The sequence below is a fragment of the Pleurodeles waltl genome, chromosome 12 (assembly GCF_031143425.1).
Source record: "Pleurodeles waltl isolate 20211129_DDA chromosome 12, aPleWal1.hap1.20221129, whole genome shotgun sequence".
Classification (NCBI taxonomy): domain Eukaryota; kingdom Metazoa; phylum Chordata; class Amphibia; order Caudata; family Salamandridae; genus Pleurodeles; species Pleurodeles waltl.
Genome location: NC_090451.1, coordinates 245,215,807 through 245,235,871, shown reverse-complemented (window position 1 = coordinate 245,235,871; position 20,065 = coordinate 245,215,807). Strand labels below are relative to the sequence as shown.

General features: G+C 46.9%; 1 protein-coding gene across 1 annotated transcript in view; it reads right to left on the bottom strand.

Annotated features, from left to right (window-relative positions):
- The window catches only part of ZNF507 (zinc finger protein 507), a 94,287-nt gene extending 74,465 nt beyond the window's left edge, over nt 1-19,822 (bottom strand). The window contains exon 1 of the mRNA XM_069217603.1: nt 17,021-19,822. The gene's annotated coding sequence lies outside the window, so the exon portion shown is untranslated. The remainder of the gene's footprint in view (nt 1-17,020) is intronic.
- Between the last annotated feature and the right edge of the window lie 243 nt (nt 19,823-20,065).

Sequence of the window (20,065 nt, the reverse complement as noted above, 5' to 3'; positions counted from 1 at the left end):
AGCTGGAAAACTTAAAGAAGGTACTGGTGATTGTAAAGGCCCCCACCCCTCATCCTCCATGATTTTGCAGCAATGATGCAAGAGAACTTGGGGCAGGCCACGGTACCAGGGCTGGGGGGCCACCTACCGGAGTGGAATGGTACATCGCAGCTACATACCTCCCTAAATGGGGCACAGGCCAGAGTGTAACCCCAGCGACATAGTGGCCTGCGCCGCTGCAGCCCAAACACGCATAGACCAGTACGCAGTGGGCCCACCTGTGGAGGGTGCAGCCGAGCCTTGACCAGCGAGCAATTTAGCTACAATACTTCAGGCAATCCAATCATCAAGGGAGGCAGCTGAAAATAAAATAGGGGAAGTCAGAGTGAATGTCGCTGTTCTACGCCAGGACCTCCGGAATGCAAAAGCCAGGACCAAGGCTGAAATGCAAATTTCCATTATGGAGTATGATGCGAAAATCCTTAAAACTCAAGTAGCGACCTTCTGGCACGTACCTCAGGATTCAATTGCCGAGCAGAGGATGCGGAGAATCGCTCATGGCGTAACAATGTGTGTATTCTTGGCACCCCAGAGAACATGGATTCCCAGCCTATGATGGACTTCCTCGAACACTGGTTTAAATGCTGGGTACCAGAAGCTTGCAGATTGAGCGAGCCCACCTTTACTGGCAGTTGACAACACCCACCCACCCCAGTGCTTTACCTAGGCAAGTAATAGACCGTTTTCTTAACTTTAAAGATAGAGATGCAGTTGTACAGGAGGCCCGGACTCACGCATATCTGTGATGTGGCGATGCCAAGAACCTCCTGTTTCCAGACTATATGAAAGAAGTTCAGAAACAACACAGGTCATACCTAGAAGTTAAGCAGAAGTTCATGGTGATGGGGTTGCCATATCGCCTCCTCTTTCCGACTCGCCTCTGAGTAGTCTCCAATAATAAAACGTACTTCTTTGAAACACCAGCTTCGGTATGGGCATGGCTCACAGAGGAACGGCCACTGTTGCGCCCTGGGCGTATTCCTCCTCCTGAACGGTCATCAAATGTTCAATGCTGCGCTGAAGAACAACCAAACACTCAGCGGAAACGACCAAGGTCTCTGAGGTGTAAGCCATCCCAGCAAGCCAGATCAACATCTCCGATGTCACAGAGACCCGATGGCAGCTGCACAAACTGGGGTGACCACAGTGGAAGAGGCAGTCTCCGAGTACAAGGGAGCTATCTGCATAGCTCTCTTCTGGTGGTGCAAATTTGAGGAGTGACACCAACCTATCCCACAGCCCTGCCGTTTAATACCCTCAATGGACATGACCATCAGACAACAGGTCTCTTCTGGGGGACAATGACAATTCCATAACTCTCAAGGAGATCTGAAGCTAACTGTTATCCTATTGGGGGGTCATCCGTGATCCACTGGTTGATAAGCTGATATTTTGAGTGCACAGAAGTGTTGATTATATATGGGTGACAGATGCTTCGGGTTGGGTGGGGGGTATGGGGAGGGAGTATAGGATGCTTGACAAGTTTTTATTATTGGTTGTTGAGGGTTTTCTTTGTTATGCTCTACTGGCAATCCATAAAGATAGGAACACACACCATCAGCAGACAGATTTGATCCTAGGAGTATCCATACCACTTGATGATTCCAAGGTACTGACACTGAGCGGCGAGGTTGAGGTCCGTGGCCCGACTTTCCTGAATTGTATCACAGTTTCACCACACTAAACATGGATAAGGCCCTTTGTAATTCTGTCCTGGAACATTAATGGCTGCCTGTACAAGATAAAGCGTACAGCAGTCGCGACCTCTGCCCATCACCATGGGTTGGAAATCCTCATGTTACAAGAAATGCACTCAATAGAAGAGCGTTGCCCCTACTTGGGCCGGCAAGGGTATGATTAAATATATCATGCCGGATCTGCTCGGAGATCCAGAGGAGTGGCTGTCCTGCTGCGTCGCTCCTTTCCTAGGAGGGTGGATAATGTCACCTAAGACTAAGATGGGCGATATATAAGTGTAATGGGCACAATAGAGGGCTGCACAATTACCCTAGTGAGTGTTTATGCCCCCCCGGCTGCTCGGCAGGCCTGTCTGAAAGACCTCTCAAAGGTGATACTGGACCTACCTCATGGGATGGCATTATTAGGTGGCGATATTAACAGTCGCTGACCCGAATGTAGTCACAGCGGCACCCCCCTCTAATTCCCAGCATACAGCAGCACAACACATAACAGATTGGCTTGTATCACTAGGACTGAGTGCTGTCTGGAGAGCATGGAATCTTTGGATCCAGCAATTTACACATACTTCATCAGAACACCACATACACTCTAGAATAGATCTCATCATGTATCAGCTAGTGATGGTAAGGCCATAACTCACATTTAATTCCTCTCAAGAGGCCTCTCCAATCATGCCCCCTTCCTTTGTGGGTGGAGATGGATGGAGATGGAATCCATCCCCTCTGGGGTCTCAATGCCTGGTATCTACAGAACGAAGCCTGCACTTGATAACTGCATGCCGCGCTACAGGCCTACTTTGACATTAATGAAGGAACTGTCCTCTCCAACTGAACTTTATAGGCGGCTAGTAAGACGGTGATCAGGGGTTTAGCTAAAAGGATTCGTGTGCACCACAGAACAAAAGCGCTGAGCACAATTGATGCATTTAGAGGCTCAGGCCTTGTGGCTTGAAACTAATTTAGCAACATACCCTGGGGAGGCAGAATACTGTATTACTTTGGAAGGAGACATGCAATCAATCCATGGAGGCGGCCAAACAACTGTGGCACACATTCACTTCCAGAATATACAGGTTGGGGGGATGGGGGGTGGGTGGGTGGGAAACAAAACTGGGAAGCTGCTATAGTGGCTGGTATCTCAACACCAGTAATCCATAATTATTCCTGATATCGAGGATCTAAAAGAGGCCAAGAGGTATACACTCCTGGAGGTGGCAGGAGTGTTTGCCGACTACTACCGCTCACTCTATACTGCTTTCCCGGTAGTGGACCCCAGCTATTCAGCCTAATTCCTTACGGAAGTTCCACTTCCCATGCTGCCTGTCTCTGAAAGAGATATCCTAGATGAGCCCATTTCAACTACTGAAGTACAATCGGTGATTTTGGATCTTGCCACTGGAAAACATCAGGACCAGATTGCCTCCCGGCTGAGTAATATGCAAAGGTTTGAGAAACCTCAACGCCCAGACTTTCAGCCCTCTATGAAGAGGTAGACCACACCGGTGCCTTCCAGCTGTGTTGGATAGGGCGACCATAGTGGTGATTCCCAAAATCCAGTCTCCTTCCCAGGCTTGTGCAGAATATCACCCCATCTAACTTATAAATGGGGATATCAAAATATTTGCTACAATACTGGCAGCCAGTCTTAAACAATTATTGCCCACTCTTATACACCCTGACCAATGTGCGTTTATGGTGAACCATTGTACGTGCCACTGCATCTGAAAGCTTCACATAGCTTTGGCCCAATGTCATCGATTGCCTGGCGATCTGGCATTCATTTCTGTGGATTTCAAAAAGGCGTTCAATATGGTGGACTGGAACTACTTGCATTTAGTGCTGCAGCAGACCGGTATGGGCTTGCAAATCCGTAGGTTGATACAGGCACTGTATTTGAATCCAGAAGCCTGAATGCTGGTCAACGGCACTTTATCCAAGGCCTCTCCCATTCTATGTGGTACCTGTCAGGGTTTACCCTGTCCCCCCTCTTGTTCGCCCTGGCAATGGAATCGCTGGCGCAATTAGTCAGGAGCGACCCCTTGTTTAAGGGAAAGGGGATGGAGCAGCGACCATAAAGATCGCATAGCTCTCTGTGCAGATGATATCCTCCTATAATTGGCCAACCCAGCAGACAGTGGATCATTAAGTCTACATCTATTTGAACCTGAAACAGTGCTTTAATAAATGTATTACTCAGACTAAGAGCTCTGCATTGGTGGAATTCCTTTTATTTGTGTTTCCTCTCAGTTTAAATTAAAGCAGCACACTTTATTTCACTGCAGTGATTTTCTTCAAATGTGCACTTATGTTGTACATCATTGAAAAGTGCCTTGATAAATGTGTTTCTCGGACTGATAGGGTTGCATAGCAGAAATTCCTTTCAGTATTCATGTATTTCTTCTTAGTCTGCAGTAAACCAAAACAACTCAGCAGACCCCTCTGTAGAGGGGCACCTGGCTGCGCGAGTCAGCAGCCCTGTAGGGATTCACAAAATGGGATCAGTTGGGAATCTCGCTGCTTGGAGACGGCTGGCAGAGAACACATAGGTGTTCCTTTCAAGAGCTGCAAGCAACTTATCACCTTTCGCACACGCAATTTTAAAATTATCTCCAGCTTCGCCATGCCCTACAGGTACATGTTACTGTCACTAATCCACTGCCGGAACGTAGTCTACTGGAGGCTAAAGTACTGATGATGGAGCTGGGTAAAGGGGGAGTGTCCCAACTATATAAAATGATCAAAAATGCCCCAAGGGATCTGGACCATGTAAGATCGAGAATGACCGGGCTCGCTGGAGGAAGAAGGTTGGCGAGATGACTTAATGGCTCCAATGTTAATTGAACTAGAGTGGCCCATTATAGTATTGATAGTGATTTCCTCCCTGGAGGGGCCACTTTTGTTGGTCAGGGACCCTCGTGTTCTATATGATAAGCTTGTTTATTAAGTACAAAGTGAGTGCTTCCACCACCCGACACGCTTCGACCGCTAAGATGATCAAGAACTTAGCGGTCGAAACACATCGGGTGGTGGAAGCACTTACTTTGTGCTTAATAATAAACAAGCTTATCAAACATGCTTCCTGCAGTGCAACGGTTTGATTGTTCGTTGAATTATGGATTGGAGTTAGTTTGCCCGTTAACTCCTGCATTGGCACCGGCAGCAAAAGCACGCAGGTTGAGATGTGGTCATTTGTTGAGGAATATATAACAACTCACGCTCATTTGGTATGTCACCATGCTTTCACTCATATTGGCCCTGCAGACAAACATAACACTTCCACAGACTTCTACATGGTTACCAAGTCTTTCCTACCTACATCAACCTCCAAAAATGTACTCATTCACCTTAATAATATTATCCTCCTAAACGACTGGCTTCACCAGCATTTTAGAGCCAGAAGGATGAAGGGGATGAGTACCCTAAAAACAATCATAAAGTTAAGAAGGGCACATCCTTGTTGCTTCACAAAGCCATACACAGACAGCTTCCACCTCTCAAAGTGGTGGTGAGCCAGTCACTCTGCCCAGTGGAAGGCACAGTTTTATCGGTTTGTCAAAGCACCTTTTAGGTGGAGAAAGGAGTAAGATTCATAAGGTACAGATAAAATAATACATGTTTCTTAACCACTTCGCTGCCAGGCCTTTTCCCCCCTCCTGTGCCAGGCCTTTTTTTGCCTATTTGGGGCAGTTCGCGCTTAGGCCCGCATAACTTTTTGTCCACATAAGCTAACCAAGCCAAATTTGCGTCCTTTTTTTCCAACATCCTAGGGATTCTGGAGGTACCCAGACTTTGTGGGTTCCCCTGAAAGAGGCCAAGAAATTGGCCAAAATACAGGGAAAATTTTGTTTTTTTCAAAAAAATTGGAAAAAGTGGCTGCAGAAGAAGGCTTGTGGTTTTTCCCCTGAAAATGGCATCAACAAAGGGTATGCGGTGCTAAACTCAGCAGCTTCCCAGCTTTCAGGAACAGGCAGACTTGAATCAGAAAACCCAATTTTTCAACACAATTTTGGCATTTTTCTGGGACATACCCCATTTTTGCAATTTTTTGTGCTTTCAGCCTCCTTCCAGTCAGTGACAGAAATGGGCATGAAACCAATGCTGGATCCCAGAAACCTAAACATTTCTAAAACCTAGACAAAATTCTGAATTCAGCAAGGGGTCATTTGTGTAGATCCTACAAGGGTTTCCTACAGAAAATAACTGAAAAAGAAATATTTTGAAATTTAGGTGAAAAAAACATAAATGTTTCTCTACGTTTTACTCTAACTTTTCCCTGCAATGTCAGATTATCAAAAGCAATATACCGTTACGTCTGCTGGACTCCTCTGGTTGCGGGGATATATAGGGCTTGTAGGTTCATCAAGAACCCGAGGAACCCAGAGCCAATAAATGAGCTGCACCCTGACGTGCGTTTTCATTCTATAACGGGTATACAGCAATTCATTTGCTGAAATATAAAGAGTAAAAAATTGCTATCAAGAAAACCTTTGTATTTCCAAAAAGGGCACAAGATAAGGTGTTGAGGAGCAGTGGTTATTTGCACATCTCTGAATTCCGGGGTGACCATACTAGCATGTGAATTACAGGGCTTTTCTCAAATAGATGTCTTTTTTACACACTCTCCTATATTTGGAAGGAAAAAATGTAGAGAAAGACAAGGGGCAATAACACTTCTTTTGCTAATCTATGTTCCCCCAAGTCTCCCGATAAAAATGATACCTCACTTGTGTGGGTAGGCCTAGCGCCCGCGACAGGAAACGCCCCAAAGCGCAACGTGGACACATCCAAATTTTTGGAAGACAACAGAGGTGTTTTTTGCGAAGTGCCTACCTGTAGATTTTGGCCTCTAGCTCAGCCGGCACCTAGGGAAACCTACCAAACCTGTGCATTTCTGAAAACTAGAGACCTAGGGGAATCCAAGGAGGGGTGACTTGCGGGGCTCGGACCAGGTTCTGTTACCCAGAATCCTTTGCAAACCTCAAAATTTGTTTAAAAAAAAAAACACATGTTCCTCACATTTCGGTGACAGAAAGTTCTGGAATCTAAGAGGAGCCACAAATTTCCTTCCACCTAGCGTTCCCCCAATTCTCCCGATAAAAATGATACCTCACTTGTGTGGGTAGGCCTAGCGCCCGCGACAGGAAATGGCCCAAAACACAACCTGGACACATCACATTTTTTCATAGAAAACAGGGCCTACCTGTGGATTTTGGCCTCTAGCTCAGCCGGCACCTGGGGAAACCTAGCAAACCAGCGCATTTATGAAAACTAGAAACCCAGGGGAATCCAAGATGGGGTGAATTGTGGGGCTCTGACCAGGTTCTGTTACCCAGAATCCTTTGCAAACCTCAAAATTTGGCTAAAAAAACATGTTTTCCTCACATTTCAGTAACAGAAAGTTCTGGAATCTGAGAGGAGCCACAAATTTCCTTCCACCTAGCGTTTCCCCAAGTCTCCCGATAAAAATGATACCTCACTGGTGTGGGTAGGCCTAGCGCCCGCGACAGGAAATGGCCCAAAACACAACGTGGACACATCACATTTTTTCATAGAAAACAGTGCCTACCTGTGGATTTTGGCCTCTAGCTCAGCCGGGCCCAGGGGGGGCAGAAATGGCCTAAAATAAATTTGTCCCCCACCCCCCAACCCCCCTGCCCCCCCAGGAGCGACCGTTGCCTATGGGGTCGCCCCCCCCTTGCGTGACATTGGTGCCAAAAAAAAAATCCCCGGTGCCTAGTGGTTTCTGCCCCCCTTGGAGCAGATTGACCTACAATCGGCCAATCTGCCCCCAAGGGGGGCAGAAATGGTCTAAATACAATTTGCCCCCCAGGGGAGCGACCCTTGCCTAATGGGTCGCTCCCCATCTCTACAAAAAACAAACAAACAAAAAAAAACCACAAAAAAAACTATTTGCCCTGGTGCCTAGAGGTTTCTGCCCCCCCGGGGGCAGATCGGCCTAATACCAATAGGCCGATCTGCCCCCAGGGGGGGCAGAAATGGCCTAAAATAAATTTGCCCCCCCAACCCCCCCGGGGAGCGACCCTTGCCTGCAAGGTCGCTCCCCTTGCGTGACGGCGCAAAAAAAAGATCCCTGGTGCCTAGTGGTTTCTGCCCCCTTGGGGGCAGATTGACCTACAATCGGCCAATCTGCCTCCAAGGGGGGCAGAAATGGTCTAAATACAATTTGACCCCCAGGGGAGCGACCCTTGCCTAATGCGTCGCTCCCCATCTCTAAAAAAACAAACAAAAAAAAACCCACACAAAAAAAAAATTGCCCTGGCGCCTAAAGGTTTCTGCCCCCCCCGGGGGCAGATATGGCCTCAAATAAATGTGCCCCCCCACCCCCCCGGGGAGCGACCCTTGCCTGCAAGGTCGCTCCCCTTGCTTGACTGCGCAAAAAAAAGATCCCTGGTGCCTAGTGGTTTCTGCCCCCCTTGGGGGCAGATTGACCTACAATCGGCCAATCTGCCCCCAAGGGGGACAGAAATGGTCTAAATACAATTTGCCCCCCAGGGGAGCGACCCTTGCCTAATGCGTCGCTCCCCATCTCTAAAAAAACAAACAAACAAACAAAAAAAAAACCACAAAAAAAAAATTGCCCTGGCGAGAAAAAGGTTTCTGCCCCCCCCGGGGGCAGATCGGCCTAATACCAATAGGCCGATCTGCCCCCAGGGGGGCAGAAATGGCCTAAAATAAATTTGCCCCCCCACCCCCCCCGGGGAGCGACCCTTGCCTGCAAGGTCGCTCCCCTTGCGTGACTGCGCAAAAAAAAGATCCCTGGTGCCTAGTGGTTTCTGCCCCCCTTGGGGGCAGATTGACCTACAATCGGCCAATCTGCCCCCAAGGGGGCCAGAAATGGTCTAAATACAATTTGCCCCCCAGGGGAGCGACCCTTGCCTAATGCGTTGCTCCCCATCTCTAAAAAAACAAACAAACAAAAAAAAAACACAAAAAAACTATTTGCCCAGGCGCCTAGAGGTTTCTGCCCCCCCTGTGGGCAGATCGGCCTAATACTAATAGGCCGATCTGCCCCCAGGGGGGGCAGAAATGGCCTAAAATAAATTTGCCCCCCTCACCCCCCCCGGGGAGCGACCCTTGCCTACAAGGTCGCTCCTGTTGCGTGACGGCGGAAAAAAAAGATCCCTGGTGCCTAGTGGTTTCTGCCCCCCTTGGGGCAGATTGACCTAAAATCGGCCGATCTGCCCCCAAAGCGGGCAGAAATGGCCTAAATACAATTTGCCCCTCCAGGGGAGCGACCCTTGCCTAAGGGGACGCTCCCCATCTGTAAAACACAACAACAACAGGGGTGTGGAATTTATTAAAATATCTACTTGTCCAGGGGACAGGTTGCTTCTCAAATCTACTTGTCCTGTAAAAAGATCTACTTGTCCCTTTGGTGCCATGTAGTGTGGCGACAAATTATGGCAGCAATCTCATTATGTAAGAGCTCTGATAATAGCCTCTCTGATTATGCCAGGGCTACCACCATAGTAGGGCTTGAATACTTGCAGTTTCAATCCCTCCTGTAGCAATTTCCTTATTTTGCCACCTTTCTGCAGATCTGTATACTGGGGCTGGAGGAAGCAGTAAGCAATAGTTCCAGGGCTGGAATGCCTTTGAGTCTGCAAACCTACTAACCTGCATGTTTTAAAGATTTTCACCAGCTTCTCTCTAATATTTTCCCATAATAAGAAAGGTTGGACATTTACTCCTGACAATGGCAGAATTAGAACTTCTTCCAGGGTTGGGAAGAAAGTGGCTGGAGGGAAAATGAACTTGCAAATGCTCAATAGATTTTCACATGAGCAAATCTACACATCGTATTTACCCAATGCTAAAATACAGTTCACAAATATTTTATTGGGGTACGACATATACCATGGGTGCATTTTTGTGACTTTCTTTAAGAATTTGGGGCCCGATGTAGGTAGGTTCAGATTTGCGACCTGCAAATTGCGAGTCGCAAATCCGAATGTAGGATGGTGTCCCTAACACCATCTGTGATTCGCAAGGGCTTTGCAAATGCCCACCTCATGAATAATCATGAGGTGGGTCGCAATTTGCGACCCCCTTGCAAATGGCGGCCCTCACAGGGATGGTGGCCAGCTGGAGACAGCAGACCACCATGTCTGTGACTGCTTTTCAATAAAGCAGTTTTTGTTTTTTTGTAATGCAGCTCGTTTTCCTTAAAGGAAAACGAGATGCATTAGAAAAACGAAAGCAGAGCAGGCAGTGGTCCGCAGGACCACTGCCTACTCTGAATAAATGTTTACAGTGACATTCACAATGGGGAAGGGGACCCATGGGGACCCCTTCCCTTTTGCGAAAGTGTTAGCACCCATTTGAAATGGGTGCAAACTGCGATTGGTTTGCGCCCGCGGTCACAAAACAATCCTACATTGCACTGCGAATCACAATTTGGAAGGGAACACCCCTTCCTAATTGCGAGTCGCAAACCCGTTTTGCGATTCGGTAACCAGGTTACCGAATCGCAAAACTGGGTTTGTGCATCGCGATGTCCTTTTTGCACGTCGCAAACAGCAAAAGTCTCTGTTTGCGACATGCAAAAAGCTACCTACATGTGGGTCTTGGTCCCTAATTAGGTCTGGTGTTAACAAAGACATTTTGTGTTTATTAAATTTCTATTTCTCTCTTTCAGCTGGCTTTACTGTGAGCGATTGCATTCTGCTCTTCCACAAGAATCATATTGGCACACAAAGTAGTTTTGTTCAGTGTCAGGAACTACAGTGGCAATCAGTGACGTAACGAAACTGGAGGGTGCCCCTTTGCAAAGAACATGGAGGAGCCCCCTCTCCAGACTCACTCAGGGCAGGTGCTGTGCTGAAGGGGCCCCCTGGAGGGCGGCTGCAGGGCCTTTGTTATGCCACTGGTGGCAGCGTGTGCTTTTAGAGTTCAAAAACTTTTTGGTTTTTTTTTGCCAGTGTTTGTTACAATGTTGAGGGCCTGGTAGCTCCCACAACAATAAAGTGTTACAAAAGCCATGTCAAAACAAGACACGCATTGCTGAAACTAAAAGACTTATAATAATATGTCAGATCAGTTGGCTTTGTCAGTGTTTGTTTATTTTCATGCTTCCCATAATCGTGTTGAAAATGGTTACACTGATTTTTCATTTGAAATATTTTTGGGAAATACTAGCATGCATCAACACATTTTACTAAATGACACTTCATTTGCATCTAATCAGAGAGCATTCTGGGAGCATTATAATTAGCCTCATAGCCTAAACTTTTCAAACATGTGTATACACGTTTTTTTTTTTTGGTACTGGAACCAACGTCAGTAGTGAAGTGTGACCTTAAAACATTTATTTACAGCACTCACCCTAATAATGAAGGCTTTCAACTAATGAACCATAAATACAAGTTCGAACAGCATTATCTTTGGAAACACATTACCTCAACTGCAGAGAGTTCCACTCTCTATAAACAGGCAGCCAAAGGGTTTGTGCTGCAGAGGGTTGGGCCCACTTGTCCCAAGGACAAAGTAAACATAAAAACTTGTTGCCCTTGACCCCAAACAAGATGTCCCGGGCGTCGGGCGATAGGAATTCCACATCCCTGAACAACAAAAATCCCTGGTGCCTAGTGGTTTCTGCCCCCGTGGGGGCAGATCGGCCTAATAAAAATAGGCTGATCTGCCCCCATGGGGGGCAGAAATGGCCTAAAATAAATTTGCCCCCCAAGGGAACGACCCTTGCCTAAGGGGTCGCTCCCCTTACGTGAAAAACAAACAAACAAAAAAAACTCCCTGGTGTCTAGTGGTTTCTGCCCCCCTTGGGGGCAGATTGGCCTCATAAAAATAAGCCAATCTGCCCCCAAAGGGGGCAGAAATGGCCTAAATATAATTTCCCCCTATGGGAGCGACCCTTGCCTAAGGGGTCGCATCCCACACCTAAAAAACAAAAGAAAACAAATAAAAAAAAAAAAAAAAAAAAAAAAGTATCCCTGGTGTCTAGAGGTTTCTGCCCCCACTGGGGGCAGATCGGCCTAATAATAGGCCGATCTAGGCCTTAAAAAAAATGACCCCCTGGGAGCGACCCTTGCCCAAGGGGTCGCTCCCTTCTGTCAATTTCATAGAAAAAAAAAAATCCCTGGTGTCTAGTGGGGTTTCAAAAGCCGGATTGCAAGCAATCCGGCTTTTGAAACCCTCGGAGAGACTTCAAAGGGAAGGAAATACATTTCCTTCCCTTTGAAGCCCCTCCGGGCCTCCCCCACGTGATCGAAAGAGAAATGCTGAGCATTTCTCTTTCGATCGCGCTGGAAGCTCTGCTTCCAGCGCGATGGGGGAGGTTGTGTGATTGTCAGGGCGCGCTCGCGCGCTGACGTCACAGGGGGGGGGGGGGGGGTTAGGGGTTGAAGGGGAAGGGATTCCCCTGTCAGCCCTGACCTAGGGGGGTGGGGGGGGCGGCCCTCGGGAGGAGCGCTAGCGCTTCTCCCGAGGGCAGCATTCAGGATGTAATGGTTACGTCCATGGCGCCACACGGGCGCTGCCATGGACGTAACCATTACGTCCGTGGCGGGGAAGGGGTTAAACACACGGTCAAAAAAAAAAACCAAGAGATTTAAAAAAAAATAAAAAATGTGTAGCAAGAGCAGCTAGTCTGACATGCCATCCAGCCCCGTCCTGCCAACTCCGCTCAGATGACCTCGCCCTCGTCCCCTGCATCCGAAGAGCGACTACCGGAGGCAGATCCTTCTCCCATCTCGCCGCCAAGACCTGGAACACCCTTCCCTTACCCCTACGACAGACCGAAGACCTGCGGACTTTCAGGAAGTGGCTCAAAACCTGGCTATTTGAGCAGTAGCAGCACCCCCCCCCCTCCCCTCAGCGCCTTGAGACCCTCACGGGTGGTAGTGCGCTCTACAAATACACTGATTGATTGATACCATCTTGAACTTGGTCAATCAATCAAATAATTTCTTAAGCGCACTACTCACCCGGTAGGGACTCAAGGCGCTGGGTGGGGGGGGAGGGGGTGGCTTTTACTGCTTGAAGAGCCATGTTTTAAGGTGCTTTCTGAAGGCTAGGAGGTTCTGGGTCTTGCGTAGGTTGGTGGGGAGGGAGTTCCAGGTCTTGGCGGCGAGGTGGGAGAAGGATCTGCTGCTGGAGGCGGTGCGTTGGATGCGGGGGACTATTGCGAGGTCGGCGGAGCGGAGCTGTCGAGTTGGTATGTGGAAGTTTACTCGTTTGTTGAGGTAGAGCGGTCCTGTGTTGTGGAGGGCTTTGTGAGCGTGGACGAGGACTTTGAAAATTATCCTTTTGTTGATGGGCAACCAGTGTAGGGATCTGAAGTGGGTGGATGTGTGTTTGTGGCGAGGGAGGTTGAGGATGAGACGTGCGCCTGCATTCAGGATTCGCTGGAGTTTTCTTTGAAGCTTGGCTGTGGTCCCTGCGTAGAGGGCGTTGCCGTAGTCCAGTCTGCTGCTAATGAGGGCGTGGGTGACTGTTCTAGTTTTTAAAGTAACCCATTGGAAAGTCTTGCGTAGCATGCAAAGGTGTTATATATACACACACACATCAACATATAATGTGGTTTGGGTGTTTGACTTCAGCCCCACAATACTTGCTGGTCAATATTACGACTTTCGAATTATGGTATTGTCTTTTTTAGGACTTTTTGTTGTAGTTCATATAATGACAGGTGTATCAGTGAGGAAATTAAACCTCTGTTGAATCCCAAGAAGCAGGCGAAAGGTAACTCTGGGAATACATTAGGACCGTCAGCGAAGTGGAGAATACGCCGTTTCATTTTGCTAAGGCTCCAACACAATCACAGAGAACATTTACTAGCAACGCCCAGAAGAAATTAAGTTTTTTGCGCGGCTCACTGACTGCCTGAGGGGATAGAAAGGCAAGAAGCTGGTGAACGTGCCCTTTCATAGTGTCCGCTACGTCTACAATATACGAAGCCAACTCAGCAACCACAAAACACATAACGACAGAATTCAGACAGTATTAGGGAACACAAGTATGCATGAATAAAGAATATTTTAAAAGAAACGTGGGAGAAACTCCAAGAAAATATTTTTACTGAATTGCCTTAAACTGCAAAACACATTAAGTCTGCAGTGGTTGGACTACTGTGGGTAGTTTGATAAAGTTGATCAAACCTGGCATTCGAGAGCAGTGGTTTCCACTGACTCTTTGCAGCTAAACTTCACGGCCCCACATGGCAGCAGCTGTTGGAAAGCTTCCAAAGAATGCGGTGGCACAGTTCGGGGGAGGGGGAGTGTATAAATGCACATCGCGCTATTTTAGGCAGTCTGTCCAGCACTCGTTGAATGGTCGGGAAAAATAAATGAATTTATTTCCACGTAGAGAAGCAGGAATAAGTGCTGAAAATGACCATCGAGATGACTCGCGGGCATGTATCTGAAATGCACCACGTCGAGTGAGACAGAACAACAGGCCACAAACCAACTAATAAAAGTTTAAAAGGCGCTTCATTAAGCAAGGTCCGTAAACCGTATTACACTGGATACACAAGATGCAGACTATAGTTCAAAACCAGAAGCTATCACCCAGGCCACCCTTAAACCTCTCTGTACTCCTACAAACCCCCAAAACAAGGTCAATTATAGCTCACAGTGATCCCAGCCATTTACCATCACCTCAGACTGTGCCCTTCTTGCTTCCCGTTGCCATGCCCTTGACAATCTTCCTTCCATCTAAAGGTGGCAATTACCGGCTTCTTCCACCTCTCTCCCAAACTTTTTTGAGATTAATACATCCGCCCAGTGATACTCTAGCCCTCTCAGACTCATCCACATCCCTTCCTTTTTCTGCCACTGTCTGCACTAAAACAGCAAACAAACCTAAAGCACAACCAACCTAAACCCCAATAATGTGATCGCAGGATAGCAAACGTTTAGGTAAAAGGGCACCCCTCATGCAACCCCAAGGCCTCCCAAGAACCAATACCCAGCAAAACCACAAACATCTTTAGAAGGAAAAACAACTATCAAGCTTTTAGAAAGGAGGAAAGGCAAATTTATACCAGTAGAAACCATATCCCGATCAACGGGCCACCAGGACCTAGCATGACCTTAAACCTTAATCAACTCCCACCTCCCAAACCATTTGGGAACCTATCACCATCCACGTCTGTTTTCGTCTAAGCCACTTACCAAACACAGGAGGGTGGGTATGCGATATTTCAACTCTCGATCATTTCACAGAATGGTAATGTCCGTAGTTTTACTATTTATACTAAACCAAGACGGCCAACAAATTGGTCCTAAATGTGGTGTCCAAGTTTGAACTTCAAAACAGAACACCATGTACAATACCACTACAAGACTACCACCTTCTGCAATGTTTATTTTTTATCTGGCATTGCCCGCCATGTTCAAGTGGCCGCATATTTTCATTTTCAACTTTAATTCATATTGTATAACCTGTTGAGCTTGTGAGTTTATTGTAGTTGTCTAAGTGGATGCAAGCAATTATGAGTCAGTGGGTGGATGAATATACTTTAATTTAAAAGCCAGACCTGTTGGCATTGACAGTGCTTTTTTGTTTCGTTTTCAGCCGTGTTAAGTTTGAGTATCTTCAACTCATATGATTCAAGACTACAACCCCCAGAATACAATGACATTTTAAATGAAAGAGAGCACTAGGAAATCAGGTGATGCACGGCACCTGATATTTGGCAGCCCCAGCAGTGTGCAAGCAAGGCTGACTACATCAAGAAGGACAAATGTGTCGCTCATATTATTTCAGTGTAAAAGGGTTTTCCACATTAACAAACAGGCCACAAGAATGCCTGAACTCGGGCATCAAAATGAGTTAGAGTGACTACAAATAGCAAAAATATTGCCATTTCGTGTGTTATAATGTCAAATAAGAGCTTGAAACAATATTACTACACATACTATTTATTATTAGATAATACTTTTTCAACATATAAAGACGCAGAGGACTCGTTTGAAAGAGGGCTGCTGCTTTCCTAAAAAGGTTATACTTCATTCAGATGCAGTAATTGTGTGTAGTAAGGCAGAGCTAATGTAAGATAGGAAGGCAAAATATGTCAAAATACAGTGTATAGTTTCCCACACGAATGATAGCGCTATGAATTACATTTTCACTATTCTACCCACTTTACCAAAACATTATTTTATGCAGTGTCAAAAGATACCGGGTGAACCTCTGCAGTAAGCCTTCCCCTCACTTTAATTTTTAACATTAGAACGAGAGGAGAAATCAAGTGAAGGAAAGGGTGAAAAATACCAAACACCTATGTTCAACCCCCAAATGAGTAACTTGCATAGCTATTTTGTCGAATGAAAGACGCAAAAGCCAATGATGTGAAATAAAATGGTTAGAATAAAATGATTGTTAAAGTATTAAACTCAAATATGTAATTCCTGATATTGGGTTTAAAAGCTGTTTTTTTTATCGGTATGCTAGATAAATTGTGATCATCGCCAAGCGAGGCACGTGTTTGCCGATAAGTGTTACCTGACAGTTCACGTGTGGATGTGGAACAAGGCGCACGAGAGAGCGGGCTGATCACTCCGCAGGACTGAAGTATTGGGTCAACTTAAATGTGCGTGGTCATCACACCAGAGAGGGCATGAAGTGGATCCCAGAATCTTACTAAAGGGTGCTGGGGGCGGCGGCAAAGCATCCTGTTCTGAGCGGACAAGGGACTTGTATCGCCATCGAGGGATAGGGGCGCATAGCGTGCTCGAAGGAGGAGTGGCAGACAGCACAGTGGTGGAGGCGCACACGTGGTAGCCTATAAAAGTTAGGAGCAGCACGCAAGGGGGAGAGGGGGTTTCTAGGGCGACAAGATGTGGTGTAAAGAGAAGACGAACAGAAGAAAAGTCCACCGGCTGATGGCTTAAGTGTATGGCATACGACTGAGTGGCTCTATTTTTGTAAATGGGTTGTTGGGACATATATTGCCAAGTGGAGAGGCCATGTGCGGTGACTGGATTCTGCATATGGGTTAAATACACAGGCCAGATGAAGAAACTGCGTAAAGGAGGAACTGAATGGAATGCCTGCAAAACATGATGCATACAGGTTTGGTACAGCGGCTGTGGCAACACACAAGCTGCAAGGAGGAACAGTACAAAACAGACAGCTGGGTATTTAGTTTCCACACGTTAGCTGAATGTACTACACACAGGGAGTGCCAACAAAGCAAGTGACAATATACGAAGTAATGCAAAGATGGCAGTGGCAATGCCTAAAACCACTGCAGTCGCTGATTTTCTGCCTCCTCCCCTCGGGTTAAAAGCCCCCGGTACCTGCGACTCCGGTGCAGTGGATTCACACTCCTCTGCAACAGCGGTGACTCCACACAGCCAAGATGGCGACACTGGAGAGTGGTCACGTGATTCATCAACTGGTCACGTGACTGCTGCGGGACCAGTGGCTGGGTGGCTCAGCGAAGGTGTGTACGTGGAGCACCGCTGACGGCTTTTGCGTGAGCAGCGTTCCTGCTAGGGGCTCGCTCCTGGGAACCTAGAAGGAGGGCAAGGTGGGTGGGGCCCTAAAGAATTGCGTTTGGTACCTTTAGGAAGATCGCGCATGCTGTGCTGCTCACGAAGACATTCTCTCCCTGAAACCGGACAGGTGGCATACAATTCCTCTACTTACGTGCAATTTGTGTATCACCTGCCAGACACCCTAGAAGTGGCCGCCGTTGCATCAGCTTTATCTACAGCTCAGCACACAGGGCCGGAGCGAATCCGGCTTACAGCGGCGTGTCCTTGTTGTAGTCAGATGTTTCTAAGGCATACGTGACAGTATACCCGATGCTGGGGGGAGACTCCCGATTTTTGAAGCAATAGAATGGCTTTATTTTGCCTGTCGTCTGCTTGAAATTGCTTCTGCTTCTATAGAAGCCAATAGGAGAAATGCACTCTCGATTATTTTATTTAAATCTGCACTTTACTCTTCTAAAATGTTGCATGTATGCTGAGGTGAAAATAATTCCTTGCGCTGTTATTTCATATTTTACGCATTTTTGTATACAGTGGACATTAGACAAAGGTGCAAGAGTGCTTTATGATAGACAAAAATGGTTCCAGAAGGTCCCAAATTACAAAGTAGCAGCAGTGGCGGCTGCCACTCAACTGCGCATGTCTGTTTGGTCAGCCCAACACGGCTGGCTAAACAAACATGCGCACTTTGTGCTGCAAAACCCTTCCTACTGCCCTCCTATTGCCCCCTCCCTCCAGCCCGCCCGCCTCTTACTCCCAGGAAAAAGGAAATGGCAATAACATTGCGTTATCATTTTATTTTTCCTTTCCCCACTAGCGGAGGAGCCGTCCCTGAGTAGCAGGTCATTACATAAGGCACAGAATTACAAATATAAGCTTTACCAATGTTAACCTAATTAGAAACATAGATCATTATACTGAGTCCAAAATTCAAAGGGTAGATCCTTACATAGAGCACAGAGTTACTACTGTTTGAAGAAGTAGGTATGCCAAGTTCCAGTTTGGGACTAATGTGACAGGTAGTGCAGTAAATCTCATGGTCAGAGGCTAAGCAATGTAGTTGAAAGAGCATGTTCTCCAGGAGGAGAAGCTGGGATGAGGTTAGTTAAAGTGACTTTGAGAAGGACTTTCAACTCAGTTTTGCAGATTGCCCACAAGTTGGTGATACATAGTTTTGGGACTAAGGAGTTCCATATTCTAATCACATATCCTGAGAAGGATTATGTCACAAGTTGTTCCTTTTTAAAGGTCAGAGCTTCAAGCATTAGCATTTTGCGGTAGTCTAGTGCCTCCAGCGGCTTAAGTTTGTCTCCCAAGTAATGTGGCGTGGATGAGTGTAGGGCCTTTTGAGTGGTGGAAGCTGTCTTATTTATGGACCTGGCTTTAGTGAACAATCAGCGAGAGTGACCAGCATAGGTGAGATGTAGTCATTCTTTTTGGCCCCATAGACCAAGCATGCAGCTCAATAAAGAACTGCTTTCAAAGGGAGGAAATGGGTTTTGGGGAGACTGGTCAAGAGAGAGTTACAATAGTCAATGCTCGAAAGCACCAGTGATTAAACAAGAGATTTCAGGTCTTGGTCTGGAATATATTGTCGGATTCCCCAGAGAAGATGCAGTTGATAACGCATATTGCTGGCCATTGTCCTCATTTGCAAGCGTAAGTTGAGTCTCTTATCTCGGATGAGTGGTGAGTCTTAAGGATGTTTGTCAAAAATGGTGGGTTTGCAGTTAAGGATGTTGAGTGAGTACACCCAGGATTTTACAGAAGTGTTGATTTCTAAAAGGAGATGATGAGGTATTCAGTTCTGGCAGGGTTCATTTTAAATTATGAGAAGTCACACAGTTTTGAACGAAGTTTAGAGGGATGACAAAATGTCCTGTAAGAGAGGAGACCTTAAATACAGTAGGGTGTCTTCTGGAAATTGATGATAGAAGATCCCTTCTTTTCTGACTAGGATTCCAAGAGGCCTCACATAAAGGTTGAATAACGTCGGAGCAAGGATGGTATCCTGAGGGACCCCTCGATCTACATCCAGTGGAGTTGAAAGACAGTTATTCATTTTTATCTTTTGCAATAATTCAAACCATTGAAGGGCTGCGCCATTGCTGTCAATTCGATTTCTGAGTATGTCAAAGAGCAGAAGGTGGTTTACTGTGTGGAAAGCGGCTGATAAGACATCAAGGCCCGTATTTATACTTTTTGACGCTAAACTGAGCTAACGCAGTTTAGCGTCAAAACATTTTGCGCCGGCTAACGCCATTCTGAAGCACCATGCGGGCGCCGTATTTATTGAATGGCGTTAGCCGGCGCAAGCAGACCAGCGCTGCCTGGTGTGCGTGGAAAAAAACCACGTACACCAGGAAGCGCCGGCGTAGGGAAAAATGGCGTTAGGGCGTCTTAAAAATGGCGTAAGTCAGGTTGACGCTAAAAAATCGTCTTATCCCGATTTGCGCCATTTTTAACGACGCCCAGACGCCATTTACATGACTCCTGTCTTAGTAAAGACAGGAGTCATGCCCCCTTGCCCAATGGCCATGCCCAGGGGACTTCTGTCCCCTGGGCATAGTGGCATGTAGGGGGGCACAAATAAGGCCCCCTATGCCACCCAAAAAAAAAAAAAAATTATACTTACCTGAACTTACCTGAATGTCCCTGGGATGGGTCCCTCCATCCTTGGGTGTCCTCCTGGGGTGGGCAAGGGTGGCAGGGGGGGTCCCTGGGGGCAGGGGAGGGCACCTGTGGGCTCATTTTGAGCCCACAGGCCCCTTAACGCCTACCCTGACCCAGGCGTTAAAAAGTGGCGCAAATGCGGGGTTTTTTGACCCGCCCACTCCCGGGCGTGAT